Below are 13,092 nucleotides of genomic sequence, written 5' to 3'. Positions count from 1 at the left end.
CATACATCCAGGGGTCTTAATCAGTGTTACCTTCCATAGTGTACAGGCTTATGTGGGTCCAGGATCACAGGACCCGAGTGGGTCCTGTATTTGGGGGGGAACAAAACAAAAAAAAGGGGTATCAGCGTGTAGTCCAATGGCAGTGCTCTACAAGGCCACCAGTCCTCATCCTCTCCTCTCCTCCTATGCCCCAATCCCCGCAGCCAACCGTCATCCATCTCACAGCTTCTAACATGTAGGCGTGTGTACGTATCGTGAGTCATCAGAGTCAGTCGGGTTTGTATCTGAGGGCTGTACGGGTAAATGTTGCGTTTCCCATGCCTTCACGATATCAGCCCAGGGTTATGCTAACGGCTTTCGCCTTTTTGCAATTTTATCCTCCTTAATTAAGGCTCTTTCTTCTGCCCTCGCCCAGCAAGATACGTCGTCTTCCCAGTGAGTTACTAAAGGAGCTTGTTGCACCTTCCATTTAAGAGCTATTCTCCTCCTAGCCAGGAGCAGGGCCAAATCTACAAATCTAAGCCCCAATCGTTTAGGCTTGGGTCTGGGGAATAAACCCAGGAGACAAGTCTCTGGGGTGCATACCAGATTTTTGGCCATCACCCTGTTTATCATGTCCACATCCCTAGCCCAATAATCATTAAGCCCCGGGCAGTATCAAACCATATGGTCAAAGTCAGCGTCTCTATGTGAGCATCTGGCACATACCTGATCCCCCCCTCGGTACACTACATTCAGGCGGTGTGGGGTGAGATAAGTTCTATGGAGCATATTAAATTGTAAATATTTGAAAGCCGCATTTCTGGACACCTTTTTCCGCCGCCTAGGACCTTCTTCCATTCCTTGTCTGTCAACTGTCTATTCAAAGTACTTTCCCATCTCCCCCGTAGGCGAGGTAACGAGTGGGTCTTCAATGCCATAATCGCCAGATAGAGTCACTTTACTGGCCGGCCGAGTCCAGAGTCACCATTGCCTGTAAACTTGCATGTGTGTCTGGTTCTTTCACTGCCTTCTCCGATAGGTCAGCCAATGCTCTCTGTATTTTATGGTAGTTCAGGAATGTCCCGGTGGCAGCTCATGGTATTCTAGAAATTCGTCTAGTGGAAGCAGTTCACCATCTCTATAGCAGTCCCCCACTATCTGTTCTCCTGCATCTTTCCACCCCTGTAGTTGCCGTCCCGTGAGAGGAGGGCCCCTTCCTGCCTGGGGGAGTCCTACACGAGGGATGGTAGGTGCATATAGCTGTGTATCTTTGGATCGTGCCGCACATCTATCCCAGCATGTCATTGCAACAGAGAGTAACACTCCCATTTGGTTAATCTCCTGACAACGGTCCAGCATCCTAGGAAGCAAAACCACCTGTGGTGCATCAGCGATCTGAGATAGTGTATCATGTCCCCTCCCATCTAGCCAGAGGGCCAGCCATTGCAGTTGGGCTGCTAAATAGTAGGCCTCGAAATCCAGGACTCCCAATCCACCACTTTCCAGCGGGAGTCTCAGGGTCTGCAAAGACACTCTATTTCGTCCGCCATCCCACACCAAGTCTCTCAAAATCGAGTCTAGTGTCTTGAACCAACTCCTAGGAATTATCACTGGTAAGTTGACAAAACAATAAAGGAGACGAGGTAATATTACCATTTTGGATAGTGCCACTCTAGCCATGACTGGTAATTTAAGTGTACGCCAAAAGGCCACATTCGTCCAAAGTGCACTTAGTGCACGTCCAAGGTTTTCTTCTAGCAGATCTCCTTGAGAATGATAAATCCAAAATTCCCAAATATTTAAATAAGATCGGTGCCCATTCCAGGTCTAGCGGGAGAGTCAGGGGACTCGATAGGGTGGGGTGCAACGGAAACACATGGTCTTCCTCTTATTAAGCTGCAAACCCGAAAGATCTGCAAATTCTTCTAGTATACGTAGTACTACCTGGATCCCGCTAGACCCATCACGTAAATATAAAAGGACATCATCTGCATATAACGGTATTATGTGACGGGATCCTTCCAGCTACACACCCAATCTCTCGCCTTCCTGTCGGATCCGTGCCACCAAAAGTTCCATCGCCAGAGCAAAAAGCAATGGTGATAGCGGACAACCCTGTCAGGTCATCCAATAGATGTCATATGGTGTAGACACCATTTTACCATGATACAATCAAAGTAGGGAAAAAGAAGAGGCTGTGATCCAAACGGCTTCCAGCTAGTCATATATAATCAAGGGAGAATGGATCACTTGTTGCTGGCACCAGGGTTCAGGTGGTTGTATCCGATATAGGTAAAAAACCCTCAATCACGTCAAGTTATGTATGGGCGGTATATCTTGGTTCTCCGCCTTTAGATACGTGATAGCATCATCATTGGGTTTATTCCATGCATCCTCCAACCCGGAGGGAACCACTGAATCTTCCAGTAGTGATCAGGGAAAAAAATGATAAAATAAAAAAGTGAGGAGTGCTCAAGTGAAGTGAGTAGTTAAAATGAAGTATTCCTCATGCTACCTATAAAAAAGTCTTTATTCTGATAGGTGCTGGGGAAGCGTTAAAAAGGTCAAGTTGCAGGTAGGATGTGTTATGAATCCTCTGCGATATTAAACGTAGTGAACGGTCGACATGTTTCAGCTCTTGTCATGCCCAGAGGAGGGTCAGGGAGCTTTCTTCAGGACCTCAGGTGAATAAAGTGAATTGAAATTTTTTTTATCAATTATATGTAGAAGTTCCAATACCAATTCAGATGGACTTCGTCAGGGTTAGTACCTATATACAGAAAAAACGGGGAAAAGGGGAAAGTGGATATGAGCGTCCTTAGTAATTGCAAGGGGTAAAGTGGCCAAAGGAGCTGCAAAGGTAACGTAATTTGAACAATACGAAAGCAACTATAATTGGCAAATCTTTATATACTTTTGGTATACATTTTTATCAGCATCGCTCTCCTAGTAAGAGCGATGGTTCAAAACTTCACTTGCTGATAAAAATGTATACCAAAAGTATATAAAGATTTGCCAATTATAGTTGCTTTCGTATTGTTCAAATTCCGTTACCTTTGCAGCTCCTTTGGCCACTTTACCCCTTGCAATTACTAAGGACGCTCATATCCACTTCCCCTTTTCCCCGTTTTTTCTGTATATAGGTACTAACCCTGACGAACTGAATTGGTATTGGAACTTCTACATGTAATTGATAAAAAAAAATTCAATTCACTTTATTCACCTGAGGTCCTGAAGAAAGCTCCCTGACCCTCCTCTGGGCATGACAAGAGCTGAAACATGTCGACCGTTCACTACGTTTAATATCGATTTTCTTCTGTCTTCTTCCCACACAGGGCTATAGGCTGGGATCCATCAGTAGGGACAAGTATCAAGGGTGGGTTTATGGACCCCACTCCAGGCACAAGTTTCCACCCCTGCTGCTTCACTCCTTCCTCCTTCACTGTTGTGCTCCTCTCTCTTCACCAGTCAGGTGCCAACTGCCAGCTCCAACTGCCAACTGCCTCTCTTATCCTCCCAACATTCTAAACCGCCTCCAACGGTCACAGGGTTCTGGAAGCTCCTGGAATGTTCTGGAAGGTGCTGGTATGTTCCAGTGGATGCTGGTGATGTCACAGGTGGCCACCATTTTGTGCTTCAGGCCCTCAGACAGAAGTTTCAGAGGTAGCTAAAATGGCTCCCTGAATCTGTAGCAACACGAAAAAGTCTGGTGGTTCCCAAAAAGGAAAAATTCAAACAGGGTTTGAGGCAAAAGTGTGACAAAATAAATAATGATGAGGAGGGACCACCCAAAGGGCTGACAGGTCTAACAGACAGGGTGTCGGAAAGAGTGCTTTAGACTTGTATTCACCATGGACAAGACCCCCACAAGTACAATTAGACGGTAGGAGCGGCAGTTCTCGCCTCACTTTGGAGCAGAGTAAAGCAGAGTCATTGGTGACTGAGTCCTATTGGCCGTGAGCAAGAAGTGCTAGAACTGTAATCTGACACTGTCCAAGGGGAAGCCTAAAGGGAAACAGGCAGAACCGGGGGAAAATCTACAGGAAGTGCAAGTACAGCAACAATTGGTCAAGATTTTAGAAGCCATCGCTGATACCAAAGCAACACAACATCAGGACATCAGCACAGTGGTGGTGGGTCTGGGCCTGTTGCGGGCAGAACATGCTAAATTGTCTGACAGGGTGAAACTAACAGAGACGACATTGGAAGTGCTAGCCCCGGCGCAACAGGTATTGGCCTCAAAGGTTGATGAACTCTCTGGCAGAATTGGTGTTCTGGAGCGAAGGGCAAAAGATGCCGAAGGAAGAAACTGAAGGAACAACGTGAGGGTCTTAGGACTGTCTGAAGGAGTGGAAGGACAGGACATGATTGCATACCTGGAGACTTGACTCCGGGAGGTGGTGGCTCCGTGGGGGCTTGTCAGATTTCGACACCTTAGAAATAGCTCATTGTGTGCCAGCCAGACCACCGGCCCCGGGGAGACCGCCGCGTCCTGTGGTGGCCAGATTACTTCACTTTCGAGAAAGGGACCTACTGCTACAAAAGGCAAGCTCGGAAGGGCCCTATACAGTGGAGAACTATAAGGTGTCCCTGTTCCCAGACTACACTCTAGAAGTCCAAAGACACCGTACTAACTTTCTAGAGGTTAAAAGAGCCTTGCGAGAGGAGGGAGTTCAATATTCGTTGATGTTACCAGCTCGGTTGAGAATAATGGTAGCTGGAAAAACGCAGTTCTGTGATGACCCTAAATCTGTCTGGTAATGGCTTTGGACCTATAGACTGGAAGGGCACCTGGCACCCCGCGATGGGAAGCAACTGAATGAAAAAAAAGAACTAGGGAAAAGGCTCAGGAGACGAGAACATCGGAAGGATACCAAGAAGCCCGTCAAGGAGGGTGGCTGAGAGAGCGGAAGCACTACAAGCAGTAGCGGAACTGATGCAGAGTAGGGGGAGTCGTCGCAGGAGAAAAGATCGGAATCAAAACAGGGCACAGATGAATCGGAATCGGACCCATCCCACACCGGCAGTGTCGGCATACCAAATGTGACTCCACAGACAGCCGATTTTTTTCGGGATAAGCACCTAGGGGATGGTAGAAATTTAGATTTCTCCCACCTCTCCTTGTTCTTCTTTTGCCTATTTTAAGAGGATGATTGATCTTGTTTGTATACGAATAACCCAGTCCTCTTCCTTAAGAGGAAGGGGGGTGGGGGGAAGTGGGAGGATGCTCCTGGGCACGGGCGGGAGTGGGCATCCATGGCTGGGACGTCATGCATGCTAACGAAGTTTGTAAGAGTTCAGAGTTGCTCCCTCGTAGGTCCCTGTGCACGTAGCTGGGGGCCTGAACCACTAGGTCTTTGTGCTTGTAGCCTGGGACCTTAACAACCTGTTGTAGGTTACTAATATACAATATTTTTGCAATGTTGGGCAGCTGACTGTTTTCAGTCCGCTCATGGGTATGGGAGTTGAAAGGTTGAGTTTGTTGTTATACACCAGGAGGTCGGCCACAAACCTTTGGGCTGGTGGGAGGAAAGAGGTTGTGGGGGGATAGTGAAAGAGGCAGGTGGCGCGCCGGATGGATTGGGCTGAGGGGTTCAAGCTCCTCATGTGGAATATGAGAGGAATGGGCTCACCCTCAAAACGTTACAGCAAATTGAATTATATTAGACGTAGGGGTGTGCATGTCTCGTTACTGCAGGAGACGCACCTCACGGAGGTAGACGTGGTTAGGCTGAAGCGTAGATGGAGAGGACAACTATATGAAACTACTTACTCTCCGTTTGCAAGGAGAGTGCTTGTGTGGAATCGGCCGGGGGTCCCTTTTCAGCTCTCCCTAAAATTAATAGATGCAGACAGGAGGTTTGTTGTTATCACGGGCAAGCTGAAAGGCAGGGACATAATACTAGGCAGTGCGTACGCTCCTAATCGTGAACAGATTCCCTTCTTGGAACGGTTCTCTGGAATACTGGTGGGTCTGGCACATGAGAGCCTCATATTGGGAGGGGATTTCAACAGTGTGTGTGATATTGAATGGGATAGATCTACCCCCCTTTATGAGGTACGCTTGCCCCCAATACGGCAGAGGGCCTCAGGAGATGGGCCATAGGATGGAACCTGTTGCATATCTGGAGACGACATAATATGCACCAACGAACATACTCATATTATTCCCACCTTTACGACTTACATACACGGCTGGATATGTTTTTCTGTTCCACCTCTTTGACTCCAAAGCTGTCCGGGACCGAATATTTGGGCAGATCTATTTCTGACCATAGTCCCCTGCTTATGACATTTGCCCCTACCCCCAAGCGGGCCCCAATTCCGTTGTGGAGGTTGGACCCCTCCCTGCTAGAAGATGATGGATTTCGGCAAATCCTCTCTGCAGCCCTAGTCACCTATTTTACAGAAAATTAGGATACCGCCAGCTCCCCAGTGGTGGAATGGGAAGCATTTAAAGTAGTTACCAGGGGACACTGTCTGGGGCAGGTGGTGGGACTTAGGCGAGAGATTGCCAGGGAATTGGATACATTGAAGGCCCAGATTCAAAACTTGGACAGAGAGGGTGCAAGAGGGGTGGCAGTGCAAGAACGGTTGGCTGAGATATGCAGCAGTTATAATTCTGCCTGGGACAGGCTGGGAGCCCTTGATCTTAAAAACTATCAGGAGCGACAACATGTGGAGGGAGGTAAGGCTGGGAGGTTATTGGCCTGGCTGATCAGACCAGAAAGCAGAGGAGCGCGGATTCCTAGTATCACCAAAGCATCTGGACAGGTGCTTTTCTCCCCGAAGGTTATTACTAAAGCATTTCAAGAATACTATGAGAGGCTTTACGGATTGCCGGAAACCACTCAGGAGGAACTGTTGCTTGCCTATGTAAACGATTTGAGGCTGCTAGGGTTGGAGCGAGACGTCAGTAATTCTCTAGCGTTGCCAGTTAAGGCAGGCGAAATTAGGTTGGCAATCACAGACATGGCACAAGGCAAAACCCCTGGGCCGCATGGCCTACCGGCCGAATTTTACATTACTTTTGTAGATATTTTAGCCCCGAAGCTGGAACAGACCTATGCGTCTGTGCTTCAAGAAAAACGGTTGCCACCCTTCATTAGGGAAGCCTTAGTGATCCCATTACCAAAAACCTTGAATGTACAACCAACAATGACAGAATTTAGGTCCCTGTCAATGCTGAATTTGGATTTAAAAATTTTAAGCAAGGCACTGGCGAGTAGGCTTCTGCTGCACATCCAGCGGTTGGTCCACGCTGATCAAAATGGTTTTATCCCCGCACGCTCCTATCTAATAATTTGAGGTGATTATATCATGTCATGTTCCACAGAGACCTGGGGAATTACCTGGACGCATCGACATCGAGGTCAGGCCGGCCGACGTCATCGGAGCCGAGAGCGCCATCGGACCGGAGCCGCCCGAAGTCGACATCGTGAAGAGACTGCCCGACGCCGTCGAATCGGAGGTCGAGATCGAACCGAGGCCACCGACATCGGACCGGAACCGCCTACCGGCGTCGTCAAAGAACTGACATTGTGCCGAGGCCGCCGAGACCGAACCGGAACCGCCTCACGGCGTCGACACGACTCCAGCGGCGTTGGAACATCAGAAAAAGGGCAGTAAGTGGAGTAGAGGGCGCCTAAGGCCCTGTGGAGACCTGAGAGACTGCTCTAAGGGGCTAGGGAGGTGCTGAAACCCACCTGACTGTGCCTGGGGTGAACTGGGACTAACCTAGAGAGGTTGTGTGGAGAGGGAAGCCAGGGCATTGGAATTTCCCCCCTTTGATCTACCTCAGTTTAGGCCTCAGCCTTAACCCAGCCAGGGAGTAGCCCCCCCCCCAAGCCTACCACAACCCTACAAGCTGTGCCTGGGCCAAATCAGCCCTTCAGAAGTGAAGTGTCATCTGATTACAGGAGTGTTGCTGTATACTGTTAATTATTTATTGGGGGTACTGTATTTATTGAGTTTTTACCTATTTATTGCTGCACTTTATGTATAGGTCCACAGGACTTGTTGGTGTACGGTATTTATTGGTACAGAATTTATTGGTACAGTGTTTATTGCCTCAAAGTATTTAATTATCTGTATATATTGCACTTGTATTTATGCCCTGTTATTTATGATCACCCCTATTTATTTCATCAAACAGCAAATATTTATTTGACCTGCTCTATTTAAGAATGTATATATTGTGATTGACTTATTTATTTTCCCAATCAGCAACTAAGAGAAAAAGATAAAGAGAGAATATTTTCATAATTTTTACGGTGTAGAGTCGTTTTTGGAACGGATGCACGCATGGTTATTGTATGGGTATATTGTATGCTTAGCACTGCGCCTGTTTCCTGACCACTCGAGCCAAGCTACCCCATTGTGTTGGGAAGGTCCACCACCACCCTGCGGAGTGGGAGTGGGGCTGTTTCCAACATAAATTGGTGTTCAGTGGTGGGATAGAGCTGTGCCTACATATACTCAACAATAACTGTGGGTAGTCCATAGGCCTACACCGGGAGTTTTCTCACAGCGGCCTTCCAAATTGTGGGTTTTTGTTTTTTCCAAATTTACTCTGGTGGTGGGAGGAGGTATTACTAAAGGTACCCCCCTGCATTGTTACTGCACAAAACCTGTCCTCTAACCTGAGTGGGCAAGATGGAGTTTGTACTGGAAGATTTAGAAACGTACCCTGTGGCCCAACTCAGGGAGTTTTGCCAGCGGGAGGGGGTGTACTGTCCCCCAGGAGCAAAGAAGGGTGCACTCCAAACCAGCTTAAGGGCTTGGGGGGAGGCACGCCGAGAAAGCAAGGCTGAGGAGGAAGACAGGGATGGAGAGCCTAACCCCGAGGGGGCTGAGATGTACCAACCTGAGGTGGGGAACCTGTCAGCAGGGCCCAGGACACTTTCTAGGAAGGGCAGCACTGTCTCTAGTGGGGGCTTATCCAGCGTGGAGTTAGCAGATCGGAGAGAGAAAAGACAGCTCACATGGGATTTAGCAAAGCTGGAGAAGGAGAAGGAGGAACAGAGGTTGGCTCATGAGACGGAGAAAGAGAGGATGGCTCATGAGATAAGACTGAAAGAGATAGAGCTTCAGATCCTAAGAATAGGGGCACAACCTGTTCCTAATGGTGGCAGCCAAAACCAAGAGGTCACCAGGGAATCCAAACCTTACCTGCCAAAGGACATAGTAGCTAGCTATGGGGCGGGTGACGACATCGCCAAGTGGCTAGCAGCCTATGAGGTCTCGTTGAGGGCCCATGGGGTTCCAGTGAAGTACTGGGGAGGGGGATTGTATAAGTACATGCCTCCAGCTGGTAGGGATGCTTTATTGGCCCTCGAAGAGGATGAGCAGACCCACTACCCCACCATGAAACTGGCGCTCATCAGAAAGTTTGGACTAACACCTGAAAAGTACAGACAGAAGTTCAGGGGTAGTCACAAGCTGGGCACACAGAATTGGGTGGACTTCCTGGACTATGCAAAGAAGGCACTGGAAGGTTGGATTCAGGGCAGTGAAGTAAGGAACTACGAGGAGCTGTTTGACCTAGTACTGAAGGAACACCTACTCGAGAAATGTTTCCCTGAACTGCGGCAACACCTGGTGGATAGCAAGCTGACCAGCCCCCGGAAGCTTGCTGAGGAGGCGGACATTTGGGCTAGTACCCGGGTGTCCACAAGGGGGACTGGAGGGGACACTCAAAAGGCCGGACAGGGCGCCCCCCAGAAGAAGGAAGGAGGGGAAAAGAAAAAGGAGTTCTCCAAAGGCCCCCAAAATAACTTCCAAGGGAAGGGAACAGGATTCACCTCTAAGGCTAACCCACCCAGAAACCCTAATCCTGGCCAGAGTCAGCAGCCAAGGGTTGTCCATTGCTACGAGTGCGGTGGCGTTGGACACTATAAAGGAGATCCGAAGTGTCAGAAACGATCACCCCCTCCCACTGGAGGAAAGCCCCCCGGAGTAGCTAGTGTAGTGCTCGGGGAGGAGATGCCCTTAACTAAGGGAAGGGAGTGGGCGGGTGTCACTTTAGTGTCCCTGGGAGAACGGGAGATGGTTCCTAAGATCCAGGTGCCCGCAAATACCGCAAAGTATGGGCAGTGGATCACCATCAACGGCCAAAGAGGGGAGGCTCTGAGAGACACAGGAGCCAGTATGACTATGGTGCGTAGCCAGCTGGTGTCTCCAGAGCAGGTAATTCCCGATGTACTCCACCCAGCCGCGATGGCTGACGGCAGAACCGGTCACTATCCAGTGGCCGAGGTTCCCTTTGAATGGGGGGGGGGTTGCAGGTTCACTTCGAGTTGCCGTAAGCCCTGCCGTGCCAGTCGATTGTCTGCTGGGCAATGACATGGAGCACAACGCTTGGAAGGAGGTGGAATACCGGACTCACACCGAGATGCTGGGTACACCTGACTGGGCCTGTGTTAGCACAAGGTCCGTGACTACCCGAAGAGGGAGTTCATTCCGGCTGGAGCCTGGAACAAAGGCCCAGCCAGCTGCCAGTCAAGGGAAGAACCGAGGACAGGAGGAGCCTGCCTCGGCGTCTCCACCCCGTAGGACGGATAGGCCACCGGAGGTGGTGGACCAGGAGTCTGCGGAGGGGGACGTTACCAACCTGGAGGACCTACCCATCCCGGCCGAGTGGCACGTGGAGGGAGGCCCGTCCAGGGAGGAATTCTGCCAGGGCCAGAGGGAGTGCCCTACCCTTGAGGGGCTGAGGCGACAGGCCGAAGCCCAGGCAGCAGGGAACGTTGAAGGGAACTACAGTGTTTACTGGGAGGATGGCCTCCTCTACAGTGAACCCAAGGCACCCCTACATGGATCGTCACGAGCCTTGGTAGTTCCTCAACGTTATCGAGCCTTCCTTTTAGAGTTGGCTCACGAGATACCCTTGGCAGGACACCTGGGGCAAGACAAGACCTTCGCCCGTCTTGTCCCACACTTTTATTGGCCTCAGATGAAAGTGTCGTCCGATACCTACTGCCGGACATGTGTGTCTTGCCAAGCCAGTGGGAAAACAGGGGTGAAGCTGAAAGCTCCCCTGGAACCACTTCCTGTCGTTAGCACCCCCTTTGAAAGGGTGGGCATCGACATTGTGGGTCCGTTAGATCCACCAACATCAGCTGGTCACAGGTTTATCCTGGTCCTGGTGGATCATGCCACACGGTACCCAGAGGCAATACCTCTGAGGACCATAACAGCACCTGTTGTGGCTAGGGCCCTGATGGGAATCTTTACCCGAGTGGGTTTTCCCAAGGAAGTTGTGTCCGACAGGGGGACCAACTTCATGTCAGCGTATATGCGGGCAATGTGGAAGGAGTGTGGAGTGACCTACCGGTTCACAACTCCTTACCACCCCCAGACCAATGGTCTGGTGGAGAGGTTTAATAAAACCTTGAAAGGCATGATCAGAAGTCTGCCTGAAAGCCTGCGGAGGAAATGGGACGTCCTCCTACCCTGTTTACTTTTTTCCTACAGGGAAGTGCCACAGAAGGGAGTGGGCTTCAGCCCCTTCGAGCTTCTGTATGGGCACCCTGTACGCGGACCTCTTAACCTGGTGAGAGACGGATGGGAAAGAACTCCCAGAAAGCTCCCCCAGGATGTGGTGAGCTACATGCTGGCCTTCCGGAGCCAAATGGCTAAGTTGTGGAAGCAAGCTTCTGACAACTTGGAAGCCAGCCAAGCAGTAATGAAGGCGTGGTATGACCACAACGCTCACCCGGTGGAGTTGGAGCCTGGCCAGAAGGTGTGGGTGATCGAACCCGGAGAGCTTAGTGCCCTCCAGGATCGCTGGTCAGGACCCTTTGAGGTGTTGGAGAAGAAGGGTAAGGCTACCTACTTGGTGGACCTGAAGACCCCTCGTCAGCCCCTGCGGGTGCTGCATGCCAACCGCCTCAAACCCCACCACGAGAGGCCCGAAGTCATCTTGATGATGGTGACTGACGGAGGAGAGGACGTGGAAAGCGAGCCTCTCCCTGATCTGTTTGCGTCTCAAGAGAAGGATGGGTCGGTGGAGGGAGTGATTCTCTCCCCATCTCTAACTCCTGAACAGCAGGAGGACTGTCGCCAGGTCCTGGGGCAGTACTCTTCGTTGTTCTCCCTTGTCCCGGGTAGGACTCACCTGTGCGTCCATGACGTGGACACAGGAGACAGCCCACCTGTGAAGTCCAAGATCTACCGGATGTCAGACAAGGTGAAGGCCAGCATTCATAGTGAAGTCACTAAGATGCTGGAGCTAGGAGTGGTTGAACCTTCTAGCAGCCCCTGGTCCAGTCCGGTGGTGTTAGTACCAAAAGCTGCACCACCGGGTGCCCAACCAGAACTGAGGTTCTGTGTGGACTACCGGGGACTGAATTCAGTGACAAAGACTGATGCACATCCGATCCCTAGGGCGGATGAATTGATTGACCGGCTGGGAGCTGCCCAATATCTAAGTACCTTTGACCTTACTTCAGGGTACTGGCAGATCTCGTTGACTGATGGAGGAAGGGAAAGGTCAGCCTTCTCCACGCCCAATGGCCACTACCAGTTCTGTGTGATGCCCTTTGGGCTCAAGAACGCACCTGCCACGTTTCAGCGCCTGGTAAACCAGATCCTCACCGGAATGGAGAGTTTCTCTGCTGCTTATCTGGATGACATAGCCGTCTTCAGTAACAGCTGGGAGGATCACTTGCGTCACCTGCAAGCTGTACTCCAGGCCCTGAGACAAGCTGGATTGACGATCAAGGCCAGCAAGTGCCAGATCGGGCAGGGGTCGGTAGTGTACCTTGGACACTTGGTGGGTAGGGGAACGGTGCAACCCCTCCAGGCGAAGATCGAGGCCATCATGGCCTGGGAACCCCCCAAGACACAGACTGAGGTCCGAGCATTTTTGGGCCTCACGGGATACTATCGCCGCTTCGTGAAGGGGTACGGTACCATCGTAGCCCCTCTCACGGAGCTCACGTCCAAGAAACAACCTCGACGGGTAGTCTGGACGGAGGCTTGTCAGCAAGCCTTTGAGAAATTGAAGAAAGCCATGTGCGAGGCCCCGGTCTTAAGGGCCCCAGACTTTTCCAAGAAGTTCATTGTCCAGACAGATGCATCAGAACATGGCATTGGGGCAGTGTTATC

This window comes from Triturus cristatus, chromosome 5_1 (genome assembly GCF_964204655.1).
Source record: "Triturus cristatus chromosome 5_1, aTriCri1.1, whole genome shotgun sequence".
In the NCBI taxonomy this organism is placed as follows: Eukaryota; Metazoa; Chordata; class Amphibia; order Caudata; family Salamandridae; genus Triturus; species Triturus cristatus.
This window is presented reverse-complemented; position numbering follows the sequence as displayed.